The sequence below is a fragment of the Choloepus didactylus genome, assembly GCF_015220235.1.
Source record: "Choloepus didactylus isolate mChoDid1 chromosome Y unlocalized genomic scaffold, mChoDid1.pri SUPER_Y_unloc2, whole genome shotgun sequence".
Lineage (NCBI taxonomy): Eukaryota > Metazoa > Chordata > Mammalia > Pilosa > Megalonychidae > Choloepus > Choloepus didactylus.
Window position 1 is genome coordinate 42,383 of NW_023637625.1, and position 21,943 is coordinate 64,325.

The 21,943-nt window shown below is 43.5% G+C and overlaps 1 pseudogene; it reads left to right on the plus strand.

The window, feature by feature from the left end:
• Positions 1–1,878: 1,878 nt before the first annotated feature.
• Positions 1,879–2,172, plus strand: LOC119525939 (annotated as a pseudogene).
• Positions 2,173–21,943: the final 19,771 nt, after the last annotated feature.

A 21,943-nucleotide genomic window follows, 5' to 3' on the forward strand; every position in this document is an offset into this window, starting at 1 on the left:
GGGGGAGAGAAAGAGAGAGAGAGAGAGCCATAGGAGCAAGAAGGTGAAAGCAACAAAACCCAGACAAGCAGACGCTGCCATGTGCTTTGCCATGTGGCACAGGATCCAAGGATCACTGACAGCCCATCTTCAGGAAGAAAGCATCACCTGGATGATTTGGACATTTTCACAGCCTCAAAACTGTAATCTAATAAATTCCTATTGTTTAAGCCAACCTATTTCATGGTATTTGCTTGGAACAGCCTAGGAAACTAAAACAGGTCCCTAATGTCTTTCTTTTCCAATCAACATACAAAGGCATATTTCAATGCTGAGAGGGTAAAATCATGAGTCTTCCATCGTTGTCAATTATTTTATCTGATGAAGCTCCACTTCTTATCAAATTCTAGTAGAGTTAAGGAAATAAACACATTAAGCAATTGGCTAATACAACACAGCTATAAAGATCCAACAGAGTAAAAGAGGTGTATATGCTAAGCAAAACATTTCTAACACCAAGAATGACAAATTTCAAAAATATTAGTTGGTAGTATCTGTCTTTTAGATTCCTAGTCATCTAAATTATTTTCCACAACTTTTTTCTCTTGTCTCCTGGAACTTAGATTCCTAAACCTGTACTCCAGCTTTGACAGCTGCCTCCATTCCTATGAATTATGATGCCCCATTCATATTTTTTTACCTTTGGCTTCCTGGTCCAGATATCAGTTCTGCTGGCTCCTTTGACTTTCCTTTTGTGCTCTCTTGCTCTCTTTCTCTCTCACATGTGTGCACACACACATATACACACAAAGGAAGGGGGAACTCAGTTTCCTGTGGCTTTCCATCAGGAATCTCGGGAATATGGAAGAGGCCCAATTTCTCTGATTACTGGGACTAGAACACTTTGAGGACTAATGCCATGACATGACTGAATAACTTTATTCAAGGCATAATTGACTAAAGCCAAGGCAAAGTAGCTAGTGCTACTGTGAGTGTGCCCATTTTCTCCTGCTTCTTGCCCCAACACACACACACACCAACCTCCCCCTCTGAAAAAAATGAAGCTGACTCTAGCAAACTTCCAGGTTTTCTCCTACAACCATAGCTGTTCACAGCCACCAGGAATCTCAACTGGCCTGGAGGAGTAGGGAGGGGAACTAGGCAGCTGAATATGCTCAGGTCCACCTTGTTTAAGTTGATTCTCCTCCACCAACCCCTCTGGAGTACCATGCAGGATTCCTGGCTGTTCTACATCATGGGTATAACATTCCTGTGTACCAAGATATGGAGAATACAGTGTCGTTTGTTGGAAATGACCCAGGATTCCAGGAATGGAGAGGCGCCTGCATCTGGCCCATTAACACCCTACCCGCCACTCCACAACCGTTAGCCATCCCAATAATCCCAGAGCAGGAACCTGAGTATGGACCTCCTACCCACAATTCATGGGCTATGGACCAGAAGCGAGTCAAGGGAGCTTGACTCCCACCTCAAGCATACACAAAACTTGTCAGGAATTTCATCTATGCTTGTTTTTATCACCCAGAACCTGAACTTTTGGCTCCATACCCCAATGTCGATACCAACATTTAGCCCCCTTCAATTCTGTAGACCATTTGGGCTCACTTCCAAGACCTCCGGAGGTTTGTATTTCATCTAGTTTTGAACTTGCCTTATTTTCTTTGTTTGCTCTTTCAAAATTGAAATAGGGTTGTTTTATTTTGATTACAAAAGTACTACACTGCTGCCCGCGCAAGTCCTGCGTCTCCTCCCTCTCCCCACCCGCCTCCACATACTAAGGCGCTGAGCCCGCCGCGCAGTGCTCAGTGGCTCCGTGTCCCAGCTCGCCGAGCGCCCGCCCTGAGCCTCCCAGCCAAGGTTTCAACAGACCTCACCAAAATGCCATGTCAAATGGGACACACCCTGGAAACTATGATGTTTACGTTTCACAGATTTGCCAGGGACAAAGGCTACTTAACAAAGGAGGACCTGAGAGTATTCATGGAAAGGGAGTTCCCCGGATTTTGGGAAAATCAAAAAGACCCTCTGGCTGCGGACAAAATAATGAAGGATCTGGACTAGTGTTGAGATGGCAAAGTGGGCTACCAGGGCTTCTTGTCGCTAATTGTTGGGCTCAGCACCGCATGTAGTGACTATTTTGTAGTACACACGAAACAGAAGGGAAAGAAGTAGGCAGAATTGAGGAATTAATTCCCTTCCGCCCTCGTAAGAATTATCTCGAGTCGCTTAAGTAATCTACCCTACAGCTTCCGTCTGCATAAGAATTTTATAACAGATCCGGGTCCTTAGAAAATGTACAAATAAAATCCAACTCCCGTTTGACAAGTAGTGGAAGAAAAGTCAATTAAATTCCAGATAAGCTATTAATTTTTATATTGTTTGCATCCTCTTGCCCTCAATAAACAAATTTCTTTTTTTTAAAAAAAGTACTACCTACTTACTGCAAAAAAATTTAATCAGCCAATAGAGAATGCTATAAAGAAGAAAAGACTTATCCATGACCGCATCGCCCAGAGGATGCTCTCTTCTGCCTCAGCTACGAATTTCCTGTTCAAACTCTGAAAAACCCCACTCATCCAAGTTGCACCAGCCTCTGATACCTCCTGCAAAGGGATTTAGTTCAGTAGGCACAGAATTAGAGGAACCAAAACTTTGGTCATAAACAGGGCAAGAGAAATTGAAATTTTCTCTCTCATTGTGTACTATCCACAAGATACACAGGTGGATCCATCAACTCCATCGGTATTTAAAGCCTACAACTGTGTTAGACACCTAGTATAGATATCAGGGGTACATAAGCAAATGACTCTGGACATTTGACCTGTACCTCCCCAACCCTACCTCTAGAGCAAGAACATTTAGTCATCAATTTGACGTCCTTCACAGCAGTCTTTTGGAGACTGACATATAGATGCACATATATATTAGTATCTAATATGGTTTCTTACCAGATTCATTTTAGATCACGTTTTTAAAAGAGTTTCTCATTTTCTGATGTGAATCTAAAATCTTCAAATAGATGTTATGATTTTTCTAGAAGCATTTGTCTATTATGACAGTCAAAGCTGAAACATATCACAACTTTATTTTTTTAAAAAAAGGACTATTTTCAGTTTAATAAGATATAAATTTTAAGTTGCTTTCATCACTCTCTCTCCATCTGCCCAAGCCTTTAAAAACTGAACTTTGCTTGTGATTCCAGAGTATGGGGAGAGCTGCACCCTATGGTAATATTTTGAAGTACACCACAGAAAATATCACTAATGGCAATCTCTGGATGTTATTTTCTGTTCTATCTATCCATCTATCTATCTCTATCTCTATATCTATATCTATATCTATCTCTCTCCATCCACAAGATTTTTAGAATTGTCCTTCTAGATACTCATAGAGCAAAGAAGATAAAAATGTGCAGACCACAAGATCACATTCTTCAGCAAACTGTAAAATCCTCTTCCATAATATGCACAAAATGCCAAAATGGCCAAAGCTGAGTTAAGTTTAAGCAAAAGCTTTCATTTGATTATTGAACTCAGTACCTGAGAAGCTATACCTAATCCAGTAAAACAACAACTGGAGCTTTTTCTACTTTATACCAAATATAATAAAAATAGCTAATGACCATTGAGTACTTACTATGTAACAAGCACTATATAAAACACACTATGTACTATAGAGATATAGATAGAGACATAACTCATGATATAGAAAGATAGGGATAGATAGAGATACAAAATAATGATTAAGTAATAACTTAATACTCCCAAAATAGTATATATAAGGTAGGTACTATTATTAACTCCATTTTACTGATGAAGAAACTGAGGCATAGAGAAGTTAAATACTTTTCTCAAGGCTATGCAGATAAGTAGAAGAGCTAGGACTTGAAGCTAAATAGCCCAGGCTCTTAACCACCATGCTGTACTGTCTCTCTATAGTTCAAACTTGATATGGTTTCTCTCAAAGTAAACAACTTGAGGCCATGGTCTTGTCAACATCATTTCTCACAATAACCAAAGGCAAGACAAGACCCCTGGTTCTATTTCTATTCTTATCATGACAATCACAGATGTACAACACTTTGAATTAACTCTCAAGTCCTTTCCCTACTCTGGCAATGACTGTCTTCGTGATTTTGAGTATAAAATCCTGTAGTTGAAAATCTAGTTCTTGTGTCCTTCACCATTTACCTTTTGCCTTCTGCCCCTTCTACCCACACCCTATCTCAGCCACTCAAGCATCATTCTTTTAAAATCATGCTGAAAATGACACATTCCTTAACAATCCACCAATGTTAATATGACTCAGATCAGAATTTTGCCTAAGACTTTCTTAAAATAGTTGATCTCCTGTGTATTTTTTTAAAATTCAGTAGTCTACAGTTTTGTTTTGTTTTGTTTTGCTTCCAGTTTGAGCAAGCACTAGTTTTCATGGAAAATCTTAAGTGGCACTTTCCAGTACTTTCAACACTGATACTGAAGTCATATCCCATTAAGGGTAAAACAGTTTCTCATTCATTCATCCAACAAAAATGTCGAGTCTCACTACTCCTAGGCCCTGGAAACACAATAATGAAGAAGCCAAATATGGTCCCTGTCTTCATAAAACTTATAGATCTGAACATTCAAAATAGATAAGAAAGAAGATGATTCTGATCTAGGGATGCCTCCTAGATATATTTTTAAGTGCACTCTCTTCAAACTAGAGTTACCGTCATGAACATCCTTTAGCTAGGATATGAAAAAGGGAATTTACAATCTTTGTAACTCCACTGACAGAAAGTAAAATGCATGAATATTCCAATGGGGGTAAATAGGATCGTACTCCCTAATCAAAAAGTACTGGCTGATATTTTTCTCACACTGCCAAAAGAAAATTAGAGAGGCCTAGGTCTGCTTTGGAAACCACCCCGCCAAAATTGCTTTTTGAATTTGGAATTCCTTGCAAAACTAGAGGCAATCTGAAAGTAGCTCTGCCTAACCCAAATGAGAACCTCAGGCAAATTCCTCCTTGCCTTTTAATGCCTCTAATCCTTAGGCACCACCAAAATTGCAAACTCTGGCTGGATATCACCAGTCCAACAATTTTTTCAACCCCACTCCTATTTCCCTTTCTCTATCCAATTTCTTGTTCCTCCCCCCTCTCCCAACACGGCCACTACACTGTCTGGAACTCTTATTTCATAATAAAACAAAGTCCCCTCCTAAGTCTGCCACTTCTTCCATGAATGCTCACTCTACCTCCTGTTGCTAATTGAAAGCTTGCTCTTCTCTACGACACCACATCCTTTATAGCCATCTCAAGCCTGTTTTTTCTTCCACTTTACTGGGCTGGGATGACAGTTATAGAAGGCTGTGTCACCATTCTCCTTACCCCCTGCTGCATTTTCTAAACCTGGGGTTGGCAAAGTTTTTCTTTAAAGAACCACATAGTTAATGTCTTAAGCTTTGTGGACCATACTGTCTTTTTCAAAACTACTTGATGCCACTCTAATAGCACGAAAGCAGCCATAGACAATATGTAAGCAAATGGGCATGACTGGGTTCCAACAAAACTGTTCACGAAAAAAAACAGGCAATAAGACCAGATTTGTCCTGTGGGTAGTTCGGTGACCTCTGCTCTAAACTATTAATCTTCTTTGAAAATCACACTAACTTTACCCTTGTTCCTGGACCTGTCTGTTGAGAATTCTGGCGTCTGGTTCACAATCCACCTCTAGTCCCACCATCATCCTAGATGATTTCCAAATCCACAAGGCTGATCAATATACCATCAGGACCTCACAGGGTCACAATGTCCTCAATTCCAATAACTTTCACCTTCACTGTATGTCAGCAACCCACTCCTTTGGGAAATACTCCACCTTTGAAATCTTCAAGCCAGGTTCCTATTCTGAATACAACTCCTATCCTACAGGCTTTCCAACACTTTACTCCCCAATAAATCTGCTCTTTGATTTCAAAACCCCTCCATCCTCTCCTAGTTCGTAGCCCCCCACCTGGTCTCACTTTTTCCCTACACAGTCTGGACACATGGTCAATTACTATATTCTCTTGCCAGCATCCTCAACCCTCTTGCTCCCTTTTCTTTCCACTTTCTCTCCTTGACTATAAAAATCATACCCCACTCTTGAATCTGAATCAATTCAATGGCCAGGCTTCTCTAATCCTATGGCCAAAAAGCTGAACACAGCTGAAGAAAACTTTACCACTGAATGAACTGGAGTCACTATATACTCATGACTTTAAACCTTAGCTAGGTTCTCACTACCTCTGGTCAAATAAACTAGACTTTTTAATGGTCTTTGCTTAGCTCCCTATCACATTTATCTATGTCAAGATAAAATAATACTGTAAAAAAAAAAGCACAGGTTTGGAAATGAGATAGACTTGGGTTTGAAATCTGCTTCTACCATTCACTATCTGTATGGTCTTGAGCAAGTTATTTAACCTCTTTTCACCTCAGTTTCCTCATCAGTAAAACAGGATTAATAATACCTGCTTATCTTATCTTAGAGAAGATTATGTTTGTAAAACAATTAGCACAGTGTCTGACACACAGCAAGTACTCCATAAAAGGTAGCTGTTAGTAAGAGTTCATGTTTAGCTGGTGACCATACGCCCTACTTTCCTAAGACTTTCCTAAGGTGTGACTTAACCTGGGTTTCCCAGAAAGCAAAGCAAAGGTTTATGTGCTACTAATTTGCTGAACCATATGAAATTGCTAAAGTTCAACCATTTTGACCTACAGAAACCAAGTTTCTCTCTAAAACAGTTATTACAGAGTATAATCCCAGAGAAGCAGAAGGGAGTGAAAAGGAGAGGAAAGGAATGAAAGCCAGTATGAAGGTGCATTGGTATCAAGCTCACCTGGCAGGATCATTTTCAGAGAGATAGTATAAACATGACTTGCATCTCAGATCATTCTGCAAGGCAGGTGGAAAGAGAAGTTGTTATTGGCCAGCTCCTGTCTTTCATCAGTCCAAAAGTTTGCACCACTGGGCATTAACTCCCCCACATTTCCAGCTACACATACATGAGCACCCCAGTCAGTGCCACCATGTCTCAAGCTTCAACTTTGACAGGAAAATGCCAGGGTGGTAGGCACCATGGGCATGAGGGGAGAAATTGACAGGTTGCACCAGCTGATGTTGGTCAGAGCCCACTCAGAGCAGGGGCTGGGACTGAATTAATAACCAAATGACCCTGAAACAATAAGGTCACAAGGTAAGAGGTAGCTGATACAAAACATGAACCTCTATCTTGGTTTGCCAAGCTGCTATGACAAATACCACACAATGAGTTGGCTTAACAACAAGAACTTATTGGCTCACAGCTTTGGAGACTAGAAGTCCAAAATCAAGGAGTTGGCAAGGTTTTGCTTGCTCCTCCAAATTAGCAGCATTCTAGTGCTGACTTGCCATAATCCTTGGGGTCCTTGATATCCTTTGGCTTGTATTTCTACTTTCTGTCACACGAAGAGATTTTTCTCCTTGTTTGTGTCTACTCTTTCAGTTTCTGCTGACCTCGGCTTCTGGCTCCTTTGGCTGCATCTGAATTTCTTCCCTTAATAAGGACTCCAGTCCAGTTAGGCTACACCTAAAGAGGATCTTAGAAGATCCTATTCACAAATGAGTACACACCTTAACTGATAATTTATCTTCAAAATGTCCTATTTACAAATGATTTCATGCCCATAGGAATACTCATTAAGATTGAGAACATGTCTTTGTTGGGGTATTCAATCTACCACAACCCACTTGACTTCCTTTCACTCTGCAAACATTCCTATAACGTACCCATCTATTTTTTCTTCTGGTCAGAAGAAGAGATATCCCTCCCCTTGTTCAGGGCTACACCCTCAACCCTGCCCCACCAATGCTCTCATTTCAATCCTTCCCTTACTCCTTCAAGGCCTTTTAATTTCAAATTCTCCTGCTTTACTGATCCCTTCCCTTCTACCTATGTATCTACTCATGTCTTTCCCTCCTTTAAAATATTCTCTCTTTACTTTGAACATGCTTCTAGCTACTTCCTTTTCTCTCTCTTTCTTTCTCAACAAAATATATTTAAAAGAGTAATCCACATTGCTATATCTACTTGCTCATCTCAGAACAAAATGAACATATTTCCTCACTCTACTGAAACAACCATTGCTGAAGCCACCAATGACCTCGATATGGCCATATCCAATAGACACATTTCTGTTCATACTTTCTTGGTTTCCGTGGTGGTCTGAAGCTGCATGTACCTCAAAAAAAACATTTTCTTAAATCAAATCCATTCCTGCGGTGTGAATTCATTGTAAGACCTTTTGATGACGTTACTTCAGTTAAGGTGTGGCCCGCCTCAATCAGGATGGGTTTTAATCCTATTACTGGAGTCCTCTATTAGTGGAATGAAATTCAGGCAGAGAGAGAAAGCCAGAGGGAGCATCCAGAAGCTGAGCATCAACAGAACCAGGAAGAGAAGGGAGAGGCCAGGAGACACTGCTATGTGAATTGTCATGTGACAGAGGAACCAAGGACCAAGGATTGTCAGCAGCCAGCCCCAGAATGCCAGTCTTCAGAAATAAAGCATCTCCCTAATGATTCCTTGATTTTGACTTTATTTTACCTCAAAAGTGTAAGCTTATAAATTTCCATTATTTAACCAGACTCATTTAATAGAATTTGTTTGAGCAGCCCAGGGAACTAAAACAGTTATTCTGCAGCATTTCATCTTCCCATTGATCTCTCCATCCTTACTGAAACTCTTTCTCAATTCAACTTCCATGAAACCATTATTTGCTGCTTCTCCTAATTCTTTTGCTTGTCTCTTTTCCTTCACTCAGACTCAATCCAGTCCTTGTGTTGGTGTTCTCCAGAGTTCTTTCCTCAGACCCCTTCTCTCACCCCATACACTCTTCCTGGAAGATATCAACTGTTCCCTAGATTTCAAATACCAATATGTGCTGATAACTTCAAGTTTACTTATCTCTCCAGCCAGATCTCTCTCTCAGCACTCATCTTCAAAGATGTATATCAAGGGGCTTACTGGGCATTTCCAACAGGCATCTCAAACTCAACATATTAAAAACTGAATTCATTATCATCTCAACCACTTTAGATTCCAGCCCAATCTTGTCCATAAAACCTAGCTGCAGATAATATTCATTCTCCCCATTATATTTGACTTTTTATTCAACAATTAATAATTAGCACCTACTCTGTGTCATATAGGGTTCTGGATGCTTGCCCAGGTCTCTCCAACTTGCCATACCCCTATTTGTTCCTGACCCCTTCCATTTTGGCTATGCTTTATCCTCCTCCACAGGAGAAGATTTGGGAACTGGAAACCAGAATTGTTCATACAAAAAAACATAGATTCCTCATGGAACCACTGAGGTCAATCAAAGTATCTGGGCTTGAGTAGGGCTATGGTCCTACCTAGCACAAGGCACAGGGGGACGTGCAGTGGGGGATGGAGATGAAGATGAGAAGAAATTTTGTCCTGCCCAGTGTGACTCCTTTAACAAACTATACCTGTTTCAACCAACTGACACTAGGTACCACATAAAATGCATAGCCAATAACTCCTAGCATACTCTTAGTTCAAATACTAAGTCCTGGCTTACCCTGACATACACTTTCCACTCCATTCTTTCTCAAGTCTTCCATACACAGACTTCAAATAGTCTTTATCCACATTATGTCCCAGGACTGGATACAGCTAGCTGAATCCCAGGTTATGATTTTAGCTCTTTCCACTTAAAACTCTGATACTGGTCCCAGTAATGTTCTGACTTAGCTATCCTGGCCCAGTGGTTGAGACTCAAGAACAGTGAGTGAAATGGTTGGTTAGGCAAGGTAATTAAAGACCTTATATATCATATTGACTATGGATTAAACTTTAGGCTGTGGCGAGTCTGTGAAGTTTTCAAGAAGGAAAGCGGGGGATGAAAACTAAAGCTATGATTTAGAATCTGGGAACATAGTAAGAATAGTAGTAGTGTAGATTGACTGAGGAGGAAGACTGGAAGCTATTTCAGAAATCTAGGATTGAGATAACCAGCCTAGCCCAGTCAAGCACATACCTGCCTCATCACTTCAAGCTTAATCCTGTATCACACACACACCATGGACTATGGCTGGGGAACCCTCAGCCAGCATAGAAGGACAGCTGGTCATGTTTGGAACAATTTCAGGACATCAGAATGACCAGTAAATGAAACTGATATCACTGCATATCACTCTTTTGGTGGCTTGCATTTTTAACCAGATGTCCCTTTGCCACTTCAACATAAATATCTAAAGGGTCTCCTTTGCTGTGAGCACTAAAATTTGGGGCCATTTACTAGGGCAATCCGAATAATAGAGGACGACTATCTCCTAGATTGTCCATGCCTTACTTTGCAAATTGTCCTTCATCAAGATACCATTTAGAATCATATTAGAGGATTAAAAAATAATCTTGCTAATGGCTCACACAGCTTTCACAGTTACAGCCATGGAAAGGGGGTGATAATTAGCTGTAACACTAGATCTGGCAAAAACAAACATGACAACATTTGTAATGATTTTTGGCATATAAGGAAAGAAATTTTACTCATTTGTCCCTATGTTTAACTGACTTCTCATTTGAAATCTACTGTCAATAGTCCATAGCAACTGCAATCAAGATCTAAAATGTAGAGGTCGAAAGAAAGCATGATAGACAATCTCATAGCAAAAGGAGTACAAGCTTTTATCTTAATAGTTACTAGAAAACCAATTGAATAGAATGGAAACTAAGAAGATAATTATAATTAGAAAGAAATACCCATAACTCATCAAAACAATATGTCTTGGATTTGTGAGACAAACTTTAGTAAAGATATTGGAACATATTTTTTACCTTGGCTGTAACTGAGTGTATACTGTACATAGTATCTAAAAATCACAGCAATATTTTGCATAATCTACAATAAATTAGTATAATATTAAGTTTAATAACAACATCTGGATAGAAATAAGTTCAGTCTGAAGTTTAAAAAACAAAATCAGCAAGCACATTTCTCTTGATCACTACACTTCAAATTAAAGCAGAGCTATGCTCAATCCACCAAGACAGGACCATAATCAAGTGGCATTTAAAATAGAAAGTAATAGTAATGAAGTATATTTCTTGTTTGATAATACATCTTGGGTGGTCAGAAAATCATTTAAATTATTGAAAAATTGAGGAGTACATCAAAATCTAAAGCATGACCTGTGATCTCTTTCTGTCAATGCTAACAAATATTATTAACTATTTAACTTTATTCCTATCAATAAAGGACACATCTCTGAACATTCAGCCATGGTGTGCCTGTTTCCTATCAGTTTTCTGAGATGTCTTCAAGGTTAGCAACATGAAAATTTATACTGCATCTAAGATGTCAGTGGTGTAGTATGGTTTGAGATGGTTGACATTGTTTCCAGTGCTTGGAAATTTTAGACCAACCAACAGATACAGTGAGATGTAGCAAGTTTTATGAATGGTTGATAAGCTTTCTACCTATTCTTCCAGTAGACAAACTTCTTTTTCATATTGTTTGTGTCTACATGCCTGAAGGGAAAAAAAAAGGCTTTTTAATTTTTTTCACTTTCATTTTGAGATAAATAAAATGAAGTCAAAATAATAGGTGATGTTAGCATGGACAGGGAAGAAGAATGAGATCACAGGTTTCTTAATAATAATGTGATCATTATTGCTCACCAAATGTTTTCATTAGATATGCATGTATTCAGAGATCAGGAAGGAAGCAGAGGTGAGTGAGACATAAATCTCATCTCCCATTTAGCAGTAGTAGATCAAACATATACACAGATGACTACAAAAATAAAAAAGACAAATAACCCAAATAAAAAATGGGCAAAGGATCAGCATAGACATTTCTCCAGAGAAGATGTACAAATGGCCAATAAGCACATGAAAGGATGCTCAACTTCAGTAGTTATTAGAGAAATAAAAATCAAAACCACTAGGATGGACACAATAAAAAAGACAGACAATATAAATTTTGGTGAGAATGTCAAGAAATTGGAACCCTCATACATTGCTGGTGGGAATATAAAATGATGCACCACTGTGGAAAACAGTTCAGCATTAACAGTTCAGGTTAAACATACAGTTTCTATATAACTCAGTAATTCCACACCTTCATTTCCAAGAAAATGAAACACATGTCCATGCAAAAACTTGTACATGAATGTTCATAGCAGCATTATTCAAATAGCCAAAGAGTGGAAACAACCTAAATTCCATCAGCTGATGAATACACAAAATGTAGTATATAAACAATGGAATATTATTTGTCCATAAAAAAGAATGAAGTTCCGAGACTTACTACAACATAGGTGAACCTGGAAGACATTATGCTAAGTGAAAGAAGCCAGATAAAAAAGACAAATATCATATGAATCCACTTACATAAAATATCTAGAATAAGCAAACTCCTAGAGACAAAAAATAGACTAGAGGTTAAAAAGCAGATTAGATGTTCTCAGGGGTGAATGGAAAGGAGAATGGAAAGTTACTGCTTAATGGGTACAGAGTGTCTATCCTGAGTGATGAAAAAGTTTTGGTAATGGATGGGAGTGATGTAGCACAACATTGTAAATGTATTTAATGCCACTGTGTTATACACTTAAAATGGTTACACTGGTAAAATTTATGATATATATATATATAAAATTTTTTGGAATGTATTACTGATTCATGCTACAGTATGGATGAATCTTGAAAACATATGGTAAGTGAAAGAAGCCAGTCACAAAAGACAACATATTGTATGATTCCATTTATATAAAATGTCCAAAATAAGCAAAACTATACTGGCAGAAAATAGACTGGAGGCTGGGGTAAGGGGATGAAGAGTGAGTGCCAATGAATATGGGGGTTTCTTTTGGGGGTGATTGGGATATTTTAAAATTGATTATGGTGAAGTTTCCCCAACTCTATGAATATATTAAAAAAACATTTCATTGTAAAAATTAAACAGTTGAACAGATATGGTATGTGAATCATATCTCAATAAAGCTATATTTTTAAAGTAAGCTGGGAGGTGGGGCAAGATAGAGGCATAGGTAGGTGTGGAATTTTGTTCATCCATTAGGGCAGCTAGTAAATAACCAGGAACTGTCTGCAACAACTGTTTGGGGGATTTCTGTGACCAGGCACATATTGTACAACAGTCTGGAAAGGGTGAAAGGGCTGAGGTCACACCACAGAACTATAAGTAGTCTCCCAATCTGTGGAGGATGGCACCCATCTCCCACTAGCATGGCAGGCTGGTTTGGAGTCCCTTCTCTGGGATAAAGAAGCAGTCTCCACTAGGAGCAATGGAAGGTTTGGCTCAACCAAGCCCCAACTGCAGCTATAATTAAAAAATCTGGACTGCTGATTAAAAGCTCCCAGAACAGATAAACATGGAGAAAGCATGAAAGGAACCCAGCAGTCTCTCAGCAGTAGAGAGGAGGAGGGGCTGAAGGGAAAAGAGATGTTTGGAATTGGCTGAGTGCAGAATACTAGAAAAAGGCTGTGCCCCCCAAAAAGGGGCACATAGAGCCAGATATCAACTCCAGTTCTTGATTGGAGAACCAGGGGGCTGGAGACTGGTTCTGAAAAGGATTATTTTCTTTAATTTTTAATATAAGGAAAGCAGCCAGCCTTTTCAGTTGTCAGCACAGCCACAGACAGTGCCAGACAGAGTTAAGGAATATCTGAGACAAAGAAATTAGTCTGGTGAAGGAGATAATTCTCTGAAGGGAATATCTTCCCCCAAGAAAGGAGGGCAGGGCCCACACAAGTGGGGGCTCTCATTCAGAGAATTCAGACCCCAGGGGCTGGAAAACAGAAATTGTTTAAGCCCACACTCTACCTCAGACTGTCTCAACTATGCCCCTGGTACGCACAGGGTCTGCTGAGAATTAAAGGCATCATAAAACTTTATGCCAGTGAGGAGCTGCAGGCTGACAAGCACCACCTGCTGGGCAGGATAGAAAAAGCACAGAATCAAAAGGCCTAACAGGAAAGACTGGAACCCTGTTGGATCTCTCTCCTAGGGAAACTTGACACTGATTACACCCTATTCCTCAGTCCTGGGAAAATCTGACTGGGGTTGATTCTATAAAAGAAGACCCTCCTCAAAAAATTTCCATATAAGCAGAGCAAGAAACAGAAGAACAAGAGCTGAAAAATTCTGATCAGTTGAACAGAACCTATACTAGTTGAACTGAATGTCAAAGAACACATAGTGAACAAAGACATAAAACAAGAAAATCCTAGGTAAAAGAGAAAAAAAAGACCTCCAGAATAAACAAATCAAGGAAATCAAATGCCCAGAAAACAGAAAAAAATCATATGTCATACCAGGAAGCATGAATATATGGCTCAGTCCAAGGAACAAACTAACACTCCAAATGTTCTAAATCAAATCAACAAGTAGAACAAAAATGTGGCAAAAGAGATGAAGGATATAAAGAAGACACTGAGTGACAATATGAAGAACCTGAAAGCTTGAAAAAACAAATGGCTGAACTTATGGGAATGAAAAGCACAATAGAAGAGATGAAAAACACAACAGAGACATACAACAGCAGAATTGAAGAGGCAGAAGAAAGGAACAGTGAACTACAGGATACAACATCTGAAATCCTACACTCAAAAGAACAGACAGAGAAAAGAATGGAAAAATATGAAGAGGGCCTCAGGGAACTGAATAACAACATGAAGTGCTCAAACATATATGTTATGGTTGATCTAGAAGAAGAGAAGGGAAAGGGGCAGAAAGAATACTGCAGAAAATAATCACTGAAAACTTCCCAACTCTTATGAAAGACATAAAATTACAGACCAAAGAAGTACAGTGTACCCCAAATAGAATGGATCTGAATAGACCTATGCTGAGACACTTACTAATCAGATTGTCACATGTCAAAGACAAAGAGAGAATTCTAAAAGCAGCAAGAGAAAAGCAATCCATTACATAAAAGGGAAGCTCAATAAGACTATGTGAGGATTTCTCAGCAGAAACCATGGAAGCAAGAAGGCAGTGGTATGACATATTTAAGAAACTGAAAGAAAAAAATTGCCAACCAAGAATTCTGTAACCACCAAAACTGTCCATCAAAAATGAGGGACAGTTTAAAGTATTTTCAAAAAAACAGATACTGAGAGATTTTTTGAACAAGAGATTGGCTCTATAAGAAATTCTAAAGGGAGCACTAGGACAGATAGTAAAAGACAGGAGAGAGAGGTCTGGAGAAAGGTGCAGAAATGAAGATTAGCAATAAGGGTAAAAAGAGAGGAAAAAAACTAATATATGAAACATTGTGGTCGCAGTTGATTCGTCTGGGGGAGGGTGGCGGCCGGTTGCTAAATCCTAGGCTCCCAGGATTGCTCCGAGGGTACCGGCGGCGGGGGCTCTTTCCCGGAGGCGAGGGCGAGGCGGGGGACTTGGCCAGGTCCCCGGCGGGAGGCGTGCAAGTATGGAGGGCGGCGAGAAAGGAACAGGCGGGACACGTTTCTCTTAGGGTGATGAAACCAAGAGAGAGAGAGAGAGAGAGCTTTATTGGGGGAGAGTACAAGCTTATATTGGGCGGTTTAGAAGGCGGGGTAGCTATAAGGGTTAAAGGCTTGGATTGGTTCTGAGAGGGCGCGGAGGTTGATTGAAAAGGGGCGGGAGTTGCTCCGGTAACGGGGAGTGGGTGGGCAAGGTAAAGGGGGCGGTTTTCTCCGGCAAGCCCTCCCCAATGGTTTTTACTTTGGGGTGAGGAAATGGGGCCTGCATTCGGCTCCACTTTCTCAGGCCCGGGGGGCCGTGGAGGGCGCAACCACCCGTGCCCCACTACCTTTCCTAGGGGCTGATCAGTTCCCCTGGCCCAGGCCCGCCAAGTCAGAACTCGATAACAGTGTCCCGCATTTCCCCCTTCTTTTCTAATTAGAGGAAGAAGCTTACCGGAGAGATCCGCCAAGGGATGAGGGAAAGGGGAGGTGGGGGAAGGGATAGGGGTAGATGGTAGTTAGAGAGGCTGGAGCTCGAGGTTGGTGCGATGTTCAGGCGATCGAGAAGGGCCTCGCGGTCGGCGGGTTGACCGGTGGCGGTGAGGTCGCGGAGGGTTGGTTGTCATCTCGGAGTAGGGAGCGTCAGAGGTGGCGAGTCGCTGGTACTGGACTTGCACGAACGAGGAAAAAATAGCATCCGTTTGTTTCCTTACAAGCTGGACAATTCTGCGGATAATGTAGGGTCCTAAGGTGAGAGCTAGAATAATCATTAGTAGGGGGCCGATGAGAGGGAGGAGGTATGGGAGGAGGGGGATAAAGATGTGGGACCAATAGCTGGTGGCTTCACGGTCTTTTTTGCGTTGTTCCAGTCCCTCTCGGACCTTTTTTAGGCTGTCCTCGGCGAGACCTGTGGAATTGGCATATACACAGCACTCTTCTCCTAGGGCGGCGCAGAGGCCTCCTTCTTTGAGGAGGAGAAGGTCGAGGCCTCGGCGGTTTTGGAGTACAACCTCAGAGAGGGAATTGACAGAATTTTTAAGATGAGAAATAGCGTCTTGTAGGTGACGAATGTCCTCGTCAACAGCCGTCCGGAGGTGAGTTAGGGCGGAGCCTTGACTGGCTAATGCAGCGATTCCGGTGCCAGCGCCTGCAAGACCTAGGAGGGAGGCAATCGTGAGGACGGTGATGGGCTCTCGCTTTTGCAGTGGAGCAGGGGCTGCAGTTCTTTCCAGGCGGAGGAAGAAGTCTTCCTCGCTGTGGTATAGGACCCTAGGGATAAGGACAATTAGGAGGCAAGTTTCATTAGTTGTATTGAGGGTTTGCACGTTAAGGCAGGGGGTAAGTCCTGTAGAGGAGCAGAGCCATTGGGAGGAGTTATGAGGAATGAGAAATTTGGCAGAGCTGCTGGGAGATGAGTAGCTGGCACAGGCAGTGAGGCTGGGAGAGTTACTTGAGCGAGGGCGGATGCACTTTCCTGTAAAGGAGACTGAATGAAAGGTTAGGGGGACGGCAGAGGTATTCCATTTGCATTTCGAGGGGCTGTCCTCTGTATTTTCTGAAAAGGAGAGGTTGGAGGCAACTGGCTTATACAGGGAGGAAGAGGTGGAGAGGCAAAGCCAACAGGAGGAGGTAAGATTGGGGTTGGAGGAATTCACTGAGGTGAAGGCTGCTTGGATAAGGCCGAGGAGGGGAGAGGAGTAATGAGAGGGGGGCAGAAAAGGTTGGGGTGGTGGGGTTGGCGATGCGCTGTTTGTAGCTGAGGTGCGGTTTCCGGATGCGCTGCTTGTACTTGAGGTGCGGCTGGAAGGCTGTGGAAAAAGGGGGTTAAGGACTTGTTTGGGACCTATGCCAGAGGGTGTTTTTAATGCAGTATTTTGGCATGGTTGGCTTACAGCCTCCTTTTTTATGAGAATAAGTGATCCTCGGTCGGCTCCTTTCTCATAGATTCTGAAGCCCCAAGTTTGACTGAGTAACCAGGAGGGATCAGTGGGGAGCTGCACTGTAAGATTAAGATGTGTGCAGGATCCCTCGCTTTCTTGGCCGAGCCAGTTAACTGTAGGGAGTTTGCACCCTGTAGGGGCCCACTTTAAGGTAAGGTATACAAGGGCTTGGAGTGCAACTAATTTGCGCGTGGGAAGGGGCCACTGCTCTACCCATATAGGTTCCTCAGTATCCCACTGCAGAGGAACGGGCGCTGGAGGTGTTAAACGAGCAGTGGCGCACATTATTGGGGGGGGCTGCGTGGTAAGCACTGCCCCAGAGGCGGCGAGGATGTCACGGCCCCATAAAATTTGGTCTATGGTGTGTAGAAATAAAGGGCGGAAGGTGCCTGAGTGGCCCTCTTCATCCTCCCACTTAATGGGTCTCATGGCCTGAAGAGAAGTAGAGGTACCGGTGGCTCCCACTACCGAGGGACCATCGAGAACCATGCACATGGTGGCATACTGAGCGGGCATGCAAGAGACTTCTGCCCCTGAATCAAGCGTGCCTGTGTACCATTGCCCCTCTATTCTTAACTTACGAGTAGGCTTTTCTGGGGTGATAGGGACTGTCCAGAGAAGCGTTTTACTGCTGGTGAAGTGATTAGCTTTATTAGAACCGGCCGGCACGCTGCCTCTTAGGGGCGGGGCTGAGGCTTGCCCCGCTTGGAGTTTAAAGCTTGCTCAGTGCCCTGGCGCTGACTGCCGTCAGGGCACCAGGGATAGCAGAGGTTTTTTAAGCTATTCTTGCTAAGATCTCTGGGGCTGCTCTTGCAGTCGCGCGCCCAGTGATAGCCACGCTGGCAGCGTGGGCAAGGAGTGGGAGGGGGGCGCCCATTACGCTGCATGAAAGGTAGGCGGTTGATTTCTGCATTGGGGCACTCCCGTGCAAAATGACCGCTCTGCCCGCACTTAAAACAACCGGTGGTGGCGGCTAAGGCGGCAGTGACAGCGCCAGAGACAGCCTGGGCTAGGGACGCGGCAGCTGGGTCAAAGGCGCTGCAGGCGAGAACCCAGTCATCTAGACTTTTTTCCCTCAAGGGGAGAATGGCTTGCTTACAGGGGGGGTTAGCCCCTTCTAGAATGAGTTCTCGGGTGAGAGCTAGCTGGGCTTGGGGGTTGCTAACTTTTCTAGCGCAGGTTTCTTCGACTCTGGATACGAAGGTGGCGAAAGGTTCGTTTGGCTCCTGGAGGAGCTTGGTAAAGCTGTCAGGTCGACGGGCAGAGCAGTTGGCAAACGCACGTAAGGCGATGCCTCTGAGGATAGTCCAGAAGGTGGCAGGGACATTAATATAAGCAGACGCATTTAGAAATGCTCCCGTGCCTAAATAGGCTTCGGGGGGATGATAGACTCCAGTGGCTGCGTCTTGCTCACTTTGCTTAGCTGCTTCTGCCTGGAAGTGAGCACGCCAATCAATAAACTGGCCGGGGTTAAGAATGGAACGGGCAAGCGAGGCCCAGTCTTGGGGGATGCAAAAGTCCATGCCGAGATCCTGCAGTATTTGGGAAGCGTATGGGCTACCCAACCCGTCCTCCTTGACGGCCCTGCGAAGCTGCTTAATAGTATTAGAGTCAATGGGATACCAGTCATACGGTTTCTGTGGTGTGGGGGTAAGGTTAAGAGGAAAGCAGTGAAAGGCACGAGAGAAAGGAGGACGCGCTTGCAGAGGGCTTGGCGCGGGAGTGGGGGTAGGGGGAGCGTTGCCCCAAGGGTTGCCTTGAGGTGTAGAAGGCAGCCAGGGGTTGTTAGTCGGCAGGGTGGGAGGGGCGGCGGCAGCTGCCGGTAGCGGCTCCGAGGGGGAGCTCGCTGGAGGGGGAGGCGGAAGTGGGAGGCCCCAAGTGTCGCAAGACGGCGGCGCGGTGGGAGTGGCTAAGGCATAGGATGGTGGACTAGCTCCGCCCTGTGAAAGGGCGGGGTAAAGCGCATGCGGTTTCCGGCCCAGCTTAGGGCTGACGTCATCGCCGGAGCACTTCCTCCCCTCGATGGAAGAAGAAGGAGGAAGTTCGCCATCTTGGCGAGGCTTAGTATTGCTTTGTTTTTGGGGGGCGATTTCGAGCGCGTTGTTAATTTGCTCGACTAAGGATTCTGTGTCTGAATCGTGGTCTACATTAGTATCGCTGTCTGAATCTGTTGGCTGGGTTGATAGGGCCTCCTTGGATTTAATGGGGCCTCAATCAGGGGGGAGGGAGCCTTGAAGGCAGGAGCGGACGGTTATTAAGGTGGGGAGCAAGCCGGGAGGGAAGCGCTTGCTCTCATGTTCCATGGCGTTGGTGACCCGATCAATAAGGCGATCATAAGTAACAGGGTCCCAAAGATGGCAAGTGGTGAGCCATGGGTTAAAGGGCAGCAGGAGGTCCCAGTATACTTGCAGCTGCCGGACAGACACTTTACAGCGATGTGTGTCTAGGAGACCCGCCAGAGCGCGAACTTGGGGTGCTTGGCGTGCAGATAGACGATTACCCATAGCGGAGTGAGAAAAGAGAAAAAAGGGGGGTTGATTATTGAGTAAAGAAAATGAGGTAAATCGTGGCCGCGAGGCTGAAAGAGACGGTGAGAATAGAAGGCAGGACCCTCTAGTAGCGAGAGCAGTTTGGGGGGGCAGTTGCAAAGAAGCAGAGGGCGCCAAACAAAGAGACAAAGACACAAAGGACTACAGCAAAGTAATGGAAGGGAAGAGGGAGAGCGTTAGGAGGAATGGGGGTCATAGAAGAAAAGGACGAGAGGCAGACGGAAGAATGGGTAGTGGGGAAGGGAGGAGCGGCTCCGGAGCGGCGAGGGAGAGGTGGCCCCTGACGCGGAGCGGCGAGGGAGAAGCGGCTCCGGGAGCGGCGAGGGAGAGGCGGCCCTTACCTTGCAGGCGAGGAGAAGGAGAGCTGGAGAGGCGTCCGGGCGAGCGAGTGGCTTCACTGGACCGCGATTTCCAATTGCAGATGCCCCACGCTGGGCGCCAGTTGCGGTCGCAGTTGATTCGTCTGGGGGAGGGTGGCGGCCGGTTGCTAAATCCTAGGCTCCCAGGATTGCTCCGAGGGTACCGGCGGCAGGGGCTCTTTCCCGGAGGCGAGGGTGAGGCGGGGGACTTGGCCAGGTCCCCGGCGGGAGGCGTGCAAGTATGGAGGGCGGCGAGAAAGGAACAGGCGGGACACGTTTCTCTTAGGGTGATGAAACCAAGAGAGAGAGAGAGAGAGAGCTTTATTGGGGGAGAGTACAAGCTTATATTGGGCGGTTTAGAAGGCGGGGTAGCTATAAGGGTTAAAGGCTTGGATTGGTTCTGAGAGGGCGCGGAGGTTGATTGAAAAGGGGCGGGAGTTGCTCCGGTAACGGGGAGTGGGTGGGCAAGGTAAAGGGGGCGGTTTTCTCCGGCAAGCCCTCCCCAATGGTTTTTACTTTGGGGTGAGGAAATGGGGCCTGCATTCGGCTCCACTTTCTCAGGCCCGGGGGGCCGTGGAGGGCGCAACCACCCGTGCCCCACTACCTTTCCTAGGGGCTGATCAGTTCCCCTGGCCCAGGCCCGCCAAGTCAGAACTCGATAACAGTGTCCTGCAAAACATAAAACCCAAAAGACAAAATGGTGGAAGAAAGTACTGCCTCTACAGTAATAACATTAAATGTTAATGGCTTAAACTCCCCATTCAAAAGACATAGACTGGCAGAATGGATTAAAAAACAGGATCCATCTATATGCAGCCTACAAAAGACACACTTTAGGCCCAAGGGAAAAATAGTTTGAAATTGGAAGGTTGTAAAAAGACATTTCATGCAAACAACAACCACAAAGAGTGGGAGTAGCTATAATAGTATCAGACAAATTGAACTTCAAATGTAAAGCAATTAAAAGAGACAAAGAAGGACAATATGTATTAATAAAAAGGACAATTCATCAAGAAGGCATAAAAATCATAAATATTTATGAACCAAGCCAGACTGCCCCAAAATACATGAGGCAAACACTGACAACACTTAAAGGAGAAGTAGATACCTCTATGATAATAGTTGGAGACTTCAATACACCACCCTTATCAACAGATAGAACATCTAGACAGAGGATCAATAAGGAAACAGAGGTTTTGAATAGTGTGATAAATGAACTAGACTTAACAGACATTTACAGAACATTGCACCCCAAAAGAGCAGGATATACATTTTTCTTAAATGTTCATGGATTGTTGTCAAAGATAGACCACATGGTGGGTCACAAAGCAAGTCTCAATAAATTTTAAAATATTGAAATTATACAAAGCACTTTCTCAAATCATAATGGAACGAAGTTGGGAATGAATAACAGGCAGAAGCCTGGAAAATTCACAAATATGTGGAGGCTAAAAAACACACTCTTATACAACCAGTGGGTCAAGGAAAAAATTGCAAGAGAAATCAGTAAATATCTCAAGGCAAATGAAAATGAGAACACAAAATATCAAAATGTATGTGATGCAGCAAAGGCAATGCTGAGAGGGAAA